Below are 12175 nucleotides of genomic sequence, written 5' to 3'. Positions count from 1 at the left end.
AAGCAGTCTGCATGTGTTGTTCTTTGTCTAATTCCATATTTTGCATTTTACGGTAGTCTAGCCAGTCAAGGTGGGAGTTATCTCACCTGACATCAGATGACTCCATCTGAGCTGGCCTTTGTCATCAGTGAAGAGAAGTAGGTACTTATAAGGCATGAGTCATCTGCCCTCTTTTAAATGTCTGCATTGGGGTGAGATGACTCATGCCCAGTGACTACAAAGGAAGTTCAAACCGCAAGCTCGGATAAAGACATTTATATTGTGATGTCTACAGTTAGATGAGTAGAGCACTCTCCTGAATATCTCCCTGTGTCAGTGGCCCAGTCTCACTCCTGATCTGTCACTTGTAAATAAAACAACACATTTGCCCTGAGAATGATATAATTCCCACCTACTTCAGTGGGCACTCTCAAACTGGAAATAGCCCAGTTTCAAATGAAGTGTTTAAAATATCTTATGGAAATGCCTCTTGTCCCTGACTTCTACCTAGCCAGCTTCTATCTTTTGCTACTGTTTTACAGTCACGTCTTCCTATTATTGTTTAAATTATACTTCTCCAGCCACCTTCTACTCCCGATGAGCCTCTGGGAGACCAAATAAAGCGTGCAAGGAGTGGACACGGCAAAGAGAGAAGCTAAGACATTCCACTAATTCTGCCAACTGTATGAAAGAAAGTGATTACCCAAAGGATATTCTTTCACTCTAGTGTCTTTTATTTTTTTTTAAAAAAATCAGTCGTTTTTTAAAAAAAATTAATAGTTACTTATGACACCAATACAGACTTCTCAAACAGAGTGATCTTATTGGGCAGTGTCCCTTTAAATTAGATTTTTCTAATCAAATCACTAACTTCACCAAGCAGCCCAAATCAATGCTTTGTACTAAACATGGACCCAAACCCATTAAGACCTTATTATTCAACCATGTACCTCCCTTCAGCTTTTATCTGCCCTCAAGTGTTTTCATAGTAAAGCAGGCTTTTTCTTTCTTTTTTTTTTTTAATTAGCTCTTGTGCCCTAGAGTCTTTTATTTGATTTTCCAGTATTCAGGGAAGTAGGTTTTTTTAACTATTGAATCCTTGAATAGAAAATTTTGCCTCTTAGTTCTTCATTACCAATGGTAATAAAGCTTTATGGAAGACATTCTGGTAATGCATAGGCAGAAGTGCACAAAGCAAAGCAGCTCTTCAAAGGAGCATGAACTCTGGTATTAGACTCTCATTCATCTAACTCACTCCTAAAGGACAAGTTAGCAATTCACAGGGGCACAGTTCACACATGTACATGAAGTGGCGTGAAGGGCCCTTCAGTTCAGCAGAGCTGCTTGATCCCAGTGTCCTTGAGTGTGTGGAGCTTTATGAGTGGTGGTGGTGTTTTAATTTTATTTTGCCTTGACTTCATCCGATTTCATATGGAGAACTGGCGATGTGCTTAGCTGTTTCTCTGTGTGTCATGGGAGACCCAGAAATGATTGTACAAGGATTACAATTATTGTGCAAGGAGCAATCTGAATGTTTGCTGCCTTCCCATGTATGCTGAGCAATCTGTGACTGCTCACCAGCTAGCAATGTGCAGTACCATGACTACTGAGGTGTACGTCTCCGTATAATGGATGCTGCACCTTTGCTACTTAATTGTGGTGTATCTCATCAATAGTATAAACAATGTACACATAATCATAATTCGAGGTACATGTAATCAATGGACATAAGTATATGTATTGTGCATTGTCTTACCCACTGGAAACATTACATGCACCTATTCAGGAGCTGTAGTTTATTAATGAGATAAGGGCGTTGGAGCATACTGTCCAAGGGACTCCTCAAAGCTGAGTCCACATGCTGGACACAATTGATGTTAGCAACTGGTGAATTTGTATCATGAGCACCACCCAGTAAGAGCACAAGTAGTTCACAGAGCAGCTCAGAGGGGCATCAAGGCAAAGGGGCTCATCCCAGCATGCTGTGATCAAGGCAGAGGAGTTTATCCCATGCTGCAGCAGCCAGGGCTTCCAGCAGCAGAAGGGGTGAAAGATTGCTGTTGCCTTTGCTATTATTTCTGCTGTTTGCACAATAAACTGATGAACCAGACTTGAGTGCTGGTGCAGACATTGCATCTTCATGGTGCGGAACAGGATGGTGCTGAGCTGGGTCAAACAGACACGCCCTTGGTAATTTTCCATTCTGGCAGGTAACTAATGCATCTGTCTCCTTTCCCTTACCAAAGGCTTATACTTTCTATATTTCTGTGCTCAGCTGGCAACTGCCAAAAGTCTCTGTACCTCACTGAAAAGCTGGGATGTAGAAATTATGGAGGCTAAAGCTTTCAGAAGAGAGAAGTGCAGGAGCCAGAACAAGGCATTGGGGAAGTTTTACCTCTGATGTTTTCAAACTACACATCATCGCGTGAAGAAAACTCAATGCGAATTGCCAACCACTTGTTTTCCGGAGCGCAAGGCTGTTTCAAGCAGTAACTTCAGAAGGAAACTGTTCTGTAACCATTTAAATGTCTATGCAAATTATTTCATTTGGTGATTGTTTTGCTCCTGCTATTGAGTTCATCCCTGTCCTTCCAAAATCTGCAAAGCCTGGGAATTTCAAGATTGTGCACTGTTTTGAGGAAAACCACAATAACAGCAGTCCAATAAAATGGAACAGGTTGAAGTAGTGTAAAAAACCTGAAATTGCCAGAAATGGCTGTCAGACAGAAAATTTTGCCTTGCTTTCTTGGTCCAATAGGGTCATTTTCAAAGTTAATTGCTTCTTAGAGTAAGCTTGTCAGAAGCGAGCCCCATACCAGTATGGAGGGCTCTGAACTGTGTGTTAATTTTCATACTTAGTCTGTATGTTTTCATATTTAAATTGGGTTGCAATAGAATTCCTGATCCGTCCTGCCAGGGCGCTCCCAACAAAAGGAGACTTAGGGCAGAGCTTAGCACCATCCTACTCGACACATGGGTTTGGAGATATGGTTTTCTTCATTCTGTGTCATCAGCATGGGAGATAGTTTCCCCTACAGTTGTGTGTGCTTCTCTGCCTTGCAATCCTGCAGGGTCCACACACATGGGGGATCGGGCTGGCCCCACAAGCAGATGGCTGGCTTTGCAGCACCCTGCAGGTCCTTCTCTTGCAGCTCTCTGATGGGACTCCAGGAGCTGTGGCTGGGAAGAGGAGGATCATAGACTAGCTGCGCTGTGCTTCAGCCTGCTAGAGTGACTGCAGCTCAGGAGAAAGCCTGGCCATCTCTTCCTCAGATCTCAGTAACCCATCTGGCTTAGGTACGCTGAGCCCACAGGTCCACCCTTGAAATCCTTTCACAAGAAGAAGTAATCTGCAGCAAACCACCTGCTTTTTGGCCTTCTATGCTTTTCTCTACAGGAGTGACTTGAATAAGCACCTTAGCCTTCAGCTGGCAGCAGGCAGAGCTGGCCAAGCAGCCTACAAGGAATGTGGACTGAAATGCTGGTCTTTGTGGCCAGGTCCACCTTGCGGCATGGCCACCCTCCAGACCTGACTCCCCTGCAAGGGCATGGACTTAGCTGGCCACAGCTGGTGGGATCCCTGGTGTACCTGATACACTGAGGCATGTCGGCAGCATGGACTGTTCACAAGTGCTCAGAAGCTAAGCAGGACTATGCTTAGAGATGTTTTTTAGCAGAGCAGACAACATGATGAATAAAATGGGATTTTTACCCATGAGCAATGCACAGCCTGCTGGCTCTGCCCCTTGGCCTGCACTGTGACCCTGCGTGGCTTCATCCCAGCTTCCCACCTTCCCCTCCATGTCTTGTAGTGGTGCTGGAGTTGAAACAGTCTGGGGAAGCAATGTGAAGTGGGTGTTATTAAGATTTGTGAAGGATGATTACAGGTATTACAGGAGACTGAGGAAAGGACCTGTGTAGTGACAAGGTTTTCCTAGCAGGTTTTCTTCTGCAGTGAGACCCCAAGTCCAGCACCACAGGGGTTAATGGAAACGTGGGGTTTTTGCAGATTGCATCAAGAACTGGTTGACAGCTGCTGCAAAACCAGTCTATATGGCGCCTGGCCTGTCACCCACAGGTGGGCACACCATCTCAGCTTGTGGTGTATACCATCCTCAGAAAGCAGGTATCTTTTTGTTCTCTGTTTTCCCATGGCTGTCAGGTTAGTGGTGGATTTTAGCATGTTGCCTCATCTGGATCTGTGTGTTTCTGATGCGTACAGTAGGCCAAGCCAGGCTAGCTCATGCTGTGCTGGAAAGTAACGGGAAATTCCCGGAGTGGAGTGTCCCTGGTGCTTGCTCCTGCCTGTGCTGGGGGTTCCCGACCCCTCTGTCATTACACCTTACCTACTAGTGTGAGCACTCCCCACCCTGGTCAAGTTCAATCAAGGCTGTCCAATCAAGTCCAATTAAGCATAAATCACACATCTTTGCTAACTTAAGGAAGACATGGGGGCACAGCTTTCATAAGTGTGTGAGCCAGGGATTTCATGTGCTGCATGTCCTGAAGCTGGATGGCTGGCAACCTGATGAATATATATATAACCTGCTCTTAAATATATGTGCCATGAATGGCATTTTTAGTACAGATGATTTGCTTGGGACATTGCTAGCTGACTGAAAGAGGAGTTTCCCTTTGTAGACAGACCATGGTTAAGAGCATGCCAAATATGCCAGGTATGCTAGCTATCAAAAACAAATACCTAGCTCTTATGAACTGTTTAGATCATTAGCACATCTAAAAGCACCTCAGGAAATAGGACTGCCTCAGGCCTTTAGTAGCCATCTAGTCTACCCTTATGCTCCAAGGCAGATTCAATTAGATGTAAACCATTTTTGACAGGCATTTTCCTAGTCTGCTCTTAGAAACCTTCAGTGACAGAGATCCAGTAAGCACCCCAGGCAATCTCTTCCAATGTCTCACAATGCCTGAAGTTAGGAAACCTAACTTTCTGGTCTAAGTCTCCCTTGCTGAAGTTTAAGTTCACTTCTTGTCCGGCCTGTGGTGGAAAGACTATTCCCTGCACATCAGCAGCATGTTTGAAGGCTGCAGTCCTCATTCTTCTCAGGCTTCTGTTTTCCTTTCTCCTCTCACTGAGCACTGTGCGTTTGTGCAGTCTTTTCTCACCGGTGTTATCTAGACACCACTCCTCTCTTCGTTCATTGCTCTCCCCTGAACTACAGAAATATCTCAACTGCACTTTTTTTGGTGTGCTGTTAGATGCCAAATACAGGACTTCAGCAGCTCTCTGGTGCTCACAGTGTATAATGTACGACACTGTGAATCAAATGTCTCCCTTTTTTCACCCAGCATGGTGTTGTTCATGGAGGTTAAATTGGGAACCGTCACCCTTAGGTCTTTCTGCAGAGCTTCTGGTGGGTGGAAGACCAAGAGCTACAGAAGTGAAATGGCTTGTGCAGTCCCCCTCCAGCTCAGAGGCAGAACTGGGAACAGGCAAGAGGAGGTTGCTTTTAGAGAACTGTGTGAAAAGCAGGGAAAGGACATGGGAATGCAAGTGGCAGAGGTTCAGAGGAAATGCAAGTGGCAGAGGTTCAGAGGAAATGCAAGTGGCAGAGGTTCAGAGGAGAGCCCGCAGGCTGTCTGTAGGAGTTCTCATTGTCAGAGCTGCAGCCAGGTCTCAAATCACCCTCCTGCACCCCAGCCCAACATGGAGCTTTCACTGTTTGCTCCAGACAAAACCAAAGCAGCTATTCCAACATTTGCAGCTTTAAGAAGGCTGCGAGGTGATGAAGGCTGAACAATGTCACACTAACTTGGGACCTTGGCTCATTCAGATACACACCTGGAGTCCTCCATGGGTGGTTTTCTGCCATGCTGGAATGGGGTTCAGGATTGAAACCAGCCAGCAAAGCAAACATTGCCATGCTGTAGGGGCATGGCAGCCCTGACTCACCTGTCTCTGCTGCGCTGTTGCAAGATGCATGGCTGAGCGCAGCCCCCTCCATCTGTCACTGACACAGTGCTAGGTTGGGAGGTACAGCTCTGAACTTGGAGAGTTCACAGCAGTGTGATGACAGCACCAGCGCAGGATCAGTGTGCAGGATGGATGCCGATGCATGCAAGAGTGGCAGGATGGGGATGAAAAAGCAGGACCCAGAAAGTTCTGAGTGTATTGCTCCCTTGTTATCAATTCCATTTGCATTAAGAAGGCAGCTTTTTTTTCCTAATCTTTGCCATCGCAGAGCATATTTCCTGACTATTTCCTTCTCCCTTTGTGCGGCAAGGACTGGTCCAGTCAGGTAAGCTGCTGTCACTGAAAGCCAGATCACTTGGAAATGAAAAAGTCTGGGTTTGAAGAAAGCAACCTTTTATTTTCCCTTAATGCCCTATTGTCTGGCAGGCTCTGACAATGCTCCATCCCATGTGCACAGCATCCATGTCTGGAAGGAAGGCATAACCTGGTGAAAAGACACACAAGGCTGTCATCTTGGCTGCAGAGAAACAAAAGCTCCAGGAGGCACTGCTGTCAGGAGCAGAGGGGATGTGGAGCCTTGCAGCTGTCACGCTCCAAGTGAAGCTGCCTATTCACTCACTGCCTGCCATCCACGCTCATCAGGGCTCCAGATATTTTCCCCTCCCTCTCCTTGTCATTGATAAGCCCCCAGGGATACTAATGCCATACCCCCTCCTCAGCAGCATGACCAAGAAGCTCTGTTCTGAGCTTTGTTTAGTAGGAAGCTTCATACCACTAATTAGAAAAGATTAGGGGTTTGGTTGGGTTTTTGTTGTCTGTTTTATTGTGGGTCTGCAGCGGTGAGCCCCCAGCAGGGTTAATTATTCATGAATGTTCCACAGAGACCAGGTCCTGTCAAAAAATGATTAAGCCAAAAGCATGCTGGCTGCACTGTTCGGCTGTTGTGGCAGTCGTTCTCACTGATTGCTGGCAGAGCAGGATACAGCCCTTATTTGAATAGGTAGGCTATCTAATTGCCTCCTCTGGGAAAAAAAGGCCCTTTCCAAATCCTTATCTCTTTGGAAAATAGCAGACCCAAAATAGCTATTTATATCTGTATAAAAATACATACACAGTTATTTGCATGACTGTAGTTAATGCATACACACTGGCATGTGCATACATGCACTAGAGAAATGTGGTAATGATGTCTTGAATATCTTCTGCACGGTGCGAGATGTGGGCAAGGCGGTGCTATGGTGGCAGGTGGATCTCACCAGACATCACAGAGAAGACAGCTCAGTACAGCTGTGCAAGGAGAGAGAGCCAAGTAGCTGGTTACTTTCACACTGGGCCCTGATGGACAGTCCCTGCCTCGCTCCCTCTTTGCTATACCACAGTACCATAGAACTTCTCTCAGTCTGTGGTCCCATGGGTCAGCATCTTTGGGAAGGGGCAGGAGGGAGGGTGATCACTCTGTATTTGCAGTATTTTGCAGTATTTACACTCTAAAAAAAGCAGGAGCCCTGTTTACCGTGTGTCTTGGGGCACTGTTATCAGTACTTTGCCCACTTATCCATATTTCTGGGAAGGACTGAGACTGGTGAGTGGTGTGTCCAATTCAAACCTCTATCTCCTATCAAACACTCATATATCCTAGACACCTGATGTGGTGTGATCAGTGCCCTGCTGGAGAAATGGGACAGGATGAGGAGGGGACTCTGACCCGGTAACCATCTTCTGTTGTGCAGTAGGTGCTGACAACAGAGGCTTCAATATGTGACGGAGAGGTATGTTGTGAGTCCATCACTGTTTTGTTATATGAACAGCAGATTTTGCTTCCCTGGATGACAGGTCTCTCCAGTTCAGGACTCCATGCAGCTCCTGTTCTGATGGCTGCATGCAGCTTCTCCTCTGCCACTAAAACCAGAATAGGCTAAAAAGAGAAGGGGGGGGGGGGGGGGGAGCGGGGCTACAGCCATTTCAGGTCCTCCTATAAAGCTGCTCTTCTACAAGTTTGCCTAGTTGAGCTAAACTTTGGACACCCACATCCTCCTGTGTTAAATAACATATTCCACCATTTGAGTATGTTTTTGGTGAGGAAACACCTTTCAGTTATTTGATCCTGCCTCCTGCTAGTTTCATTTAACAGCCCTTACCTCCTGTATTGGAGGAGAAAGTTAAAACCTTTTTCTGGTTCTCCATGTCACTCATGACTTTACAGACCTTTCGTATTCCCCTCTGCAGTTTCTCTTTTGCAAGAAAAAGAGGCCCAGAAACATTTATCAGTGTTAAGTTTTATCCACCATTTTATTGCCCGTTCCCCTTGCGACTCTGCATTTGGCTTTCATTTTCTTACATTTATTAACTTGAATTTCAGAGCCAAACAATCGGTATGTCCTGGAGCCCTAGCTCATGTACACCCCAAGTGACAGTCCTTCTGCCATGCTGGAAAGCCACTTCAAAGCAGACAGCCTTGGATCTGATTTACAGTGTCCCCAAGGAAAGCTTAATTTGTAACTGTCCTGAACAGAAATTCCTGAAGATTTTAGAAGCAGCTAGACCCAGTCTGCTGGCTGAGCCTCACACCTTAAAACAGAGAGGACCCACTCCTGGTAGCTGATGCCTTTGGGAGAGGTGCAGGGCATTGGCTGACATAACTGGATGCATGTTCTGCTCGGCTGCCATGCAAGGATGTGGAGGTAGAGCTACGTGAGGCGTGCTGGATCTTGCCTTACTCCAGTTTTCAGAGGAAAGAGGCTGCTTTCAGCACCGCCACCAGTCTGTGGTATTTAAAAGCCTTAAAAGTCTGGTAGCAAAGGGCAGCTGCCCATGGGTTAGATACAAAAGTAATTTGTTTTGACCTGGAATGCAGTTCCTCTGTTCCTAGGTGTACAGCATCATGTGCCACCAGAGCAAAAGGAAGATGCATTTGTGAAAGCCTATAAATAAAAGCTTTACAAAATAGGTGAGACTTCTACACTTACGTGAGCCTCTGCTTCTCTCTGCAGTAGACATATCTCTTATGTGCCCAAAAGATGGGTGAGGTGAATGAGGTAAATGCTGAGCTGTGAATTCCTGAGCCACCCAGCCTGTTACTAATTACCATGATTAAATATTGACACAGTGACTGCACACAGGGCTCCCAGGCAGAGATCAGTACCCTGCCATGGCAGCAGCAGAGAAATCCAAAGAAATAGCTCCCTGAGCACCTACACTGCAAGAACCCAATCCATCCTACCATTAACGTCCCCTGGGGACTGCCAGCTTGTGTGAGAGCTTGCACAGCTCCAGCAAGGGGCTGCTGGGGCTCGGCAGGTTTCTGATTCAAAATCATTGCCTTTGGGATGCAGTCTCCAGGAGCTGGTAGGGCGAGAGGGGTGAGGCAGTACAATGGGATCTGCTTCCCTGTGGCAAAGAAAGGTTATTAGGTTGTTACTCAGAAGAAAAGCAGGGTCCTGCTGCTTGGCTGCCAGCCCCAGGGCATCCTCAGGGAAGCTCCCAGACTGACCTCACAGCTCCGCTTGGCTGTCTCCCTGTACGCCTGCACAGGCACGCCATTGAGCATCTTATACCCTGCTTTTTCACGAGTCCGGGGTGAGAGATTATGGCAAAAGCCTGTAAATATACACTTGAGGTTGCCCCTGCACAGGAAGCCTTTTAATCATATGTCTTGAGTTAAGAGTGTGCTGCACAAGGATGCACAGACCCACCCAACATGGGAAGATTTTGCCCAAGAAAGATTCACCGCTAGAATGGGGAATGCAGCTCTTTTTCCCCTCCCGTCCTGTTCCCCAGTGCTGCTGGTTAACGCGCTGGGCTGTGTGCCAGGGGAGCAGATGCACTACTGCACAGTTTCTCCTCCCCATATTGTGGCCGTGTCCAGTACTGCTTTTGCCCATGTTCATTTTTTAATACAGCAGCTGAGTTGGCCACAAGCAAAAAATTAAATATGATCCCTTGCAATTGCAAACTGCCCAAAGCCATGTGCAGCCCTGAGCTCCTTCTCCTCTGGGAACAAGGAGCAGCATCTGCAAAGCTCTCCTGTATCCACTACATCCACCAGCCAAAACTCCATTCCTTCTTCATCGGATCTTCCCCCTTCATCTCTTCAAATCATATTGGGCAGCTGCAGAAGCCAGGATGAGTCTGCACCAGGCTAGTACTCTTCAAGTAGCAGAATATTTATGTTCTCAGCTTGACCTTGCTCTCATACTAAGGTTTTTTTCATGAATGCTGCCTGTTACTTGTGTTAAGAACAGCCACTACTCATCATTTGAAGCTGTAAAGAGCTTTTGCTTTGTAGGTGAGATTTCTTGTCCCGATGCTGTGCAGAAAAGTGCTTTCCAGGAGAAATACTTTATTTCAAAAGTGATGATAGAAGTGGTAGCATTTGATATTACATTTTCAGGAAAACACTGAAGAACCCCTCAGGAGCAGCAAGATGGGGGGAAAGAGGGAAGAAGTTATGCTGCAGCTCCTTTCCCCATGGGAGGTCAGAAGCTGAAAAGACGGATGGAGGCAGGGGGCCAGAGAGAGGACTAAGGTACTTGCTTGCAGTGACTTTTTATCCCCTTTTGGTGTAACCTGTGCTGAGGCTAGCTCACGTTAAGAGCTAGTGGCGGCCCTGAAAGGCACTCACAGTACCTCCTTATTTGGGATGGGGAGAGGAGAAAACAGGACATGATATATTTCTTATGCACCCCAGATATAATCAACAAGCTGGTAATTACCAGGCTGTAGCATATACAGCTGGAGCATACATGACTTATATGGGAAACCATCGTTTAAACAAAATATCCAGGATGATACTCCTTTGGCTTGTGGTTCGCCTGTGCTTTAGTATGAGCCTGGTATCTTTCAGTTAACCAGAGCTGAGCTGCTCCTCTTGGGGAGAAGCCTGAGCCACCCAGCCAGGTTTGCACGTGGGTTAGGAGCGGGGGTCAGGGAAGTTGGGTCTTCTTCCTCTCTACCTCAGACTTGTCCCCTGGCTCCAGGGGGGCTTCTGGGGCTGAGGAGGTCCCACACATCTGGCCTGATTTATTTGGGTTTTAGCAGCAGAGAGCTGCTCCGTGGCCAGCAGTGGGAGAAAAGCTTACCCAGTGGGAATGACAGAGATGGTGACATGGGGGGGAGACGCACTTTGTCCTGATTTATCCAGGTTCTTTTATGACCTTGAGATAACCGAAAGGAGTTTCAATTATGTTCTTCCACTTTTAATGACATCTTAATACTAATTAATTAACACAGTTGTGCATTCTAGTACTTGAACGTTCATTGTTATTTGGGTGTAACCTCAACCAGCACTTCAGGGTTAGCTGCAACTCAGGATGACCATCCTGGCCCACAAACAAACAGAAGTGAAGCATGTACAGGAGAAGTGACACACCACCATCTTAGGCACTCATTTGACTCACATCTCTTTCAGCCGTGGCTGCCTCCCTTGTTATTCCTCACCCCTTAGAAACATCCCTTGTTGCTCCATCAGCTCCTGATCTGGGGCAAAAAGGTGAACCAGCCTGGGTTAGAAACAACACAAATCAAGTCTCCAGTCCTGTTCGTTGTGGGTCCTGACCAATAGTCTCATTGGCACAATGAGAGAGCAGAGCTGAAGAGAAATGAATGGCCAAATGCAGAATGAAGTCCCGCTTGAGCTAGACCGCTCCAAAAATGTGCATGCCATCCAGGTGCTATCGTCTGCTAATGCTGCTGCTGCTGCTGTGCATACAGGGGCTGCCTGTTGCACACACTCTTCAAAATCTGTTTTGGCAGTGCAGTGGTATATGCACTTTAAATACTGACAAACAGCAACTGCTATACATCTACTGACGAGCTGAATGTGTAACGGAGAAGGCAGCAGTTCAAATGACAGTCACAAGCCTTGCTGCTGTTGGATCCCCAGTGACTCTTTTTCCTAGTTCCTGTTTTCTGTGGCTGTATTTCCATTTCATCTATTAAAATGCATAACAAAGAGCTTCTACCCTTATTTATGGAAATTTGTCGCCAGAACTTCTATTACTGAAAGAATAGCATGGGTTAAATACAGCTGATCTGAATTTTCTGATGAAACGCACCCAGATTTTACTCTCTTCTTGAGAATAGCTAGATACTTGGTGGTAACTTACACCTCTGAAAATCTAGCACCTATCATCCACCTGCATTTTTTCAGCTTTCTTTCGAATCACCTTGCTCTCCTGCTTTCCAGTGCAGAAACTTGGAATACTTTTTCAGCTTGTAAAAACTGTGCATGGATTGGTATAGGGTGTGAGCTGCGACAAATGT

The 12175-nt window shown here is 46.3% G+C and overlaps 1 long non-coding RNA gene across 1 annotated transcript; it reads left to right on the top strand.

Moving 5' to 3' along the window:
- Positions 1–10056: 10056 nt before the first annotated feature.
- LOC121087750 lies at positions 10057–11866 on the top strand. The gene is made up of 2 exons (XR_005827721.1): positions 10057–10439; positions 11322–11866. It is a non-coding gene; the product is annotated as an uncharacterized LOC121087750 (long non-coding RNA).
- Positions 11867–12175: the final 309 nt, after the last annotated feature.

The sequence above is a fragment of the Falco naumanni genome, chromosome 4 (assembly GCF_017639655.2).
Source record: "Falco naumanni isolate bFalNau1 chromosome 4, bFalNau1.pat, whole genome shotgun sequence".
In the NCBI taxonomy this organism is placed as follows: Eukaryota; Metazoa; Chordata; class Aves; order Falconiformes; family Falconidae; genus Falco; species Falco naumanni.
This window is presented reverse-complemented; position numbering and strand designations above follow the sequence as displayed.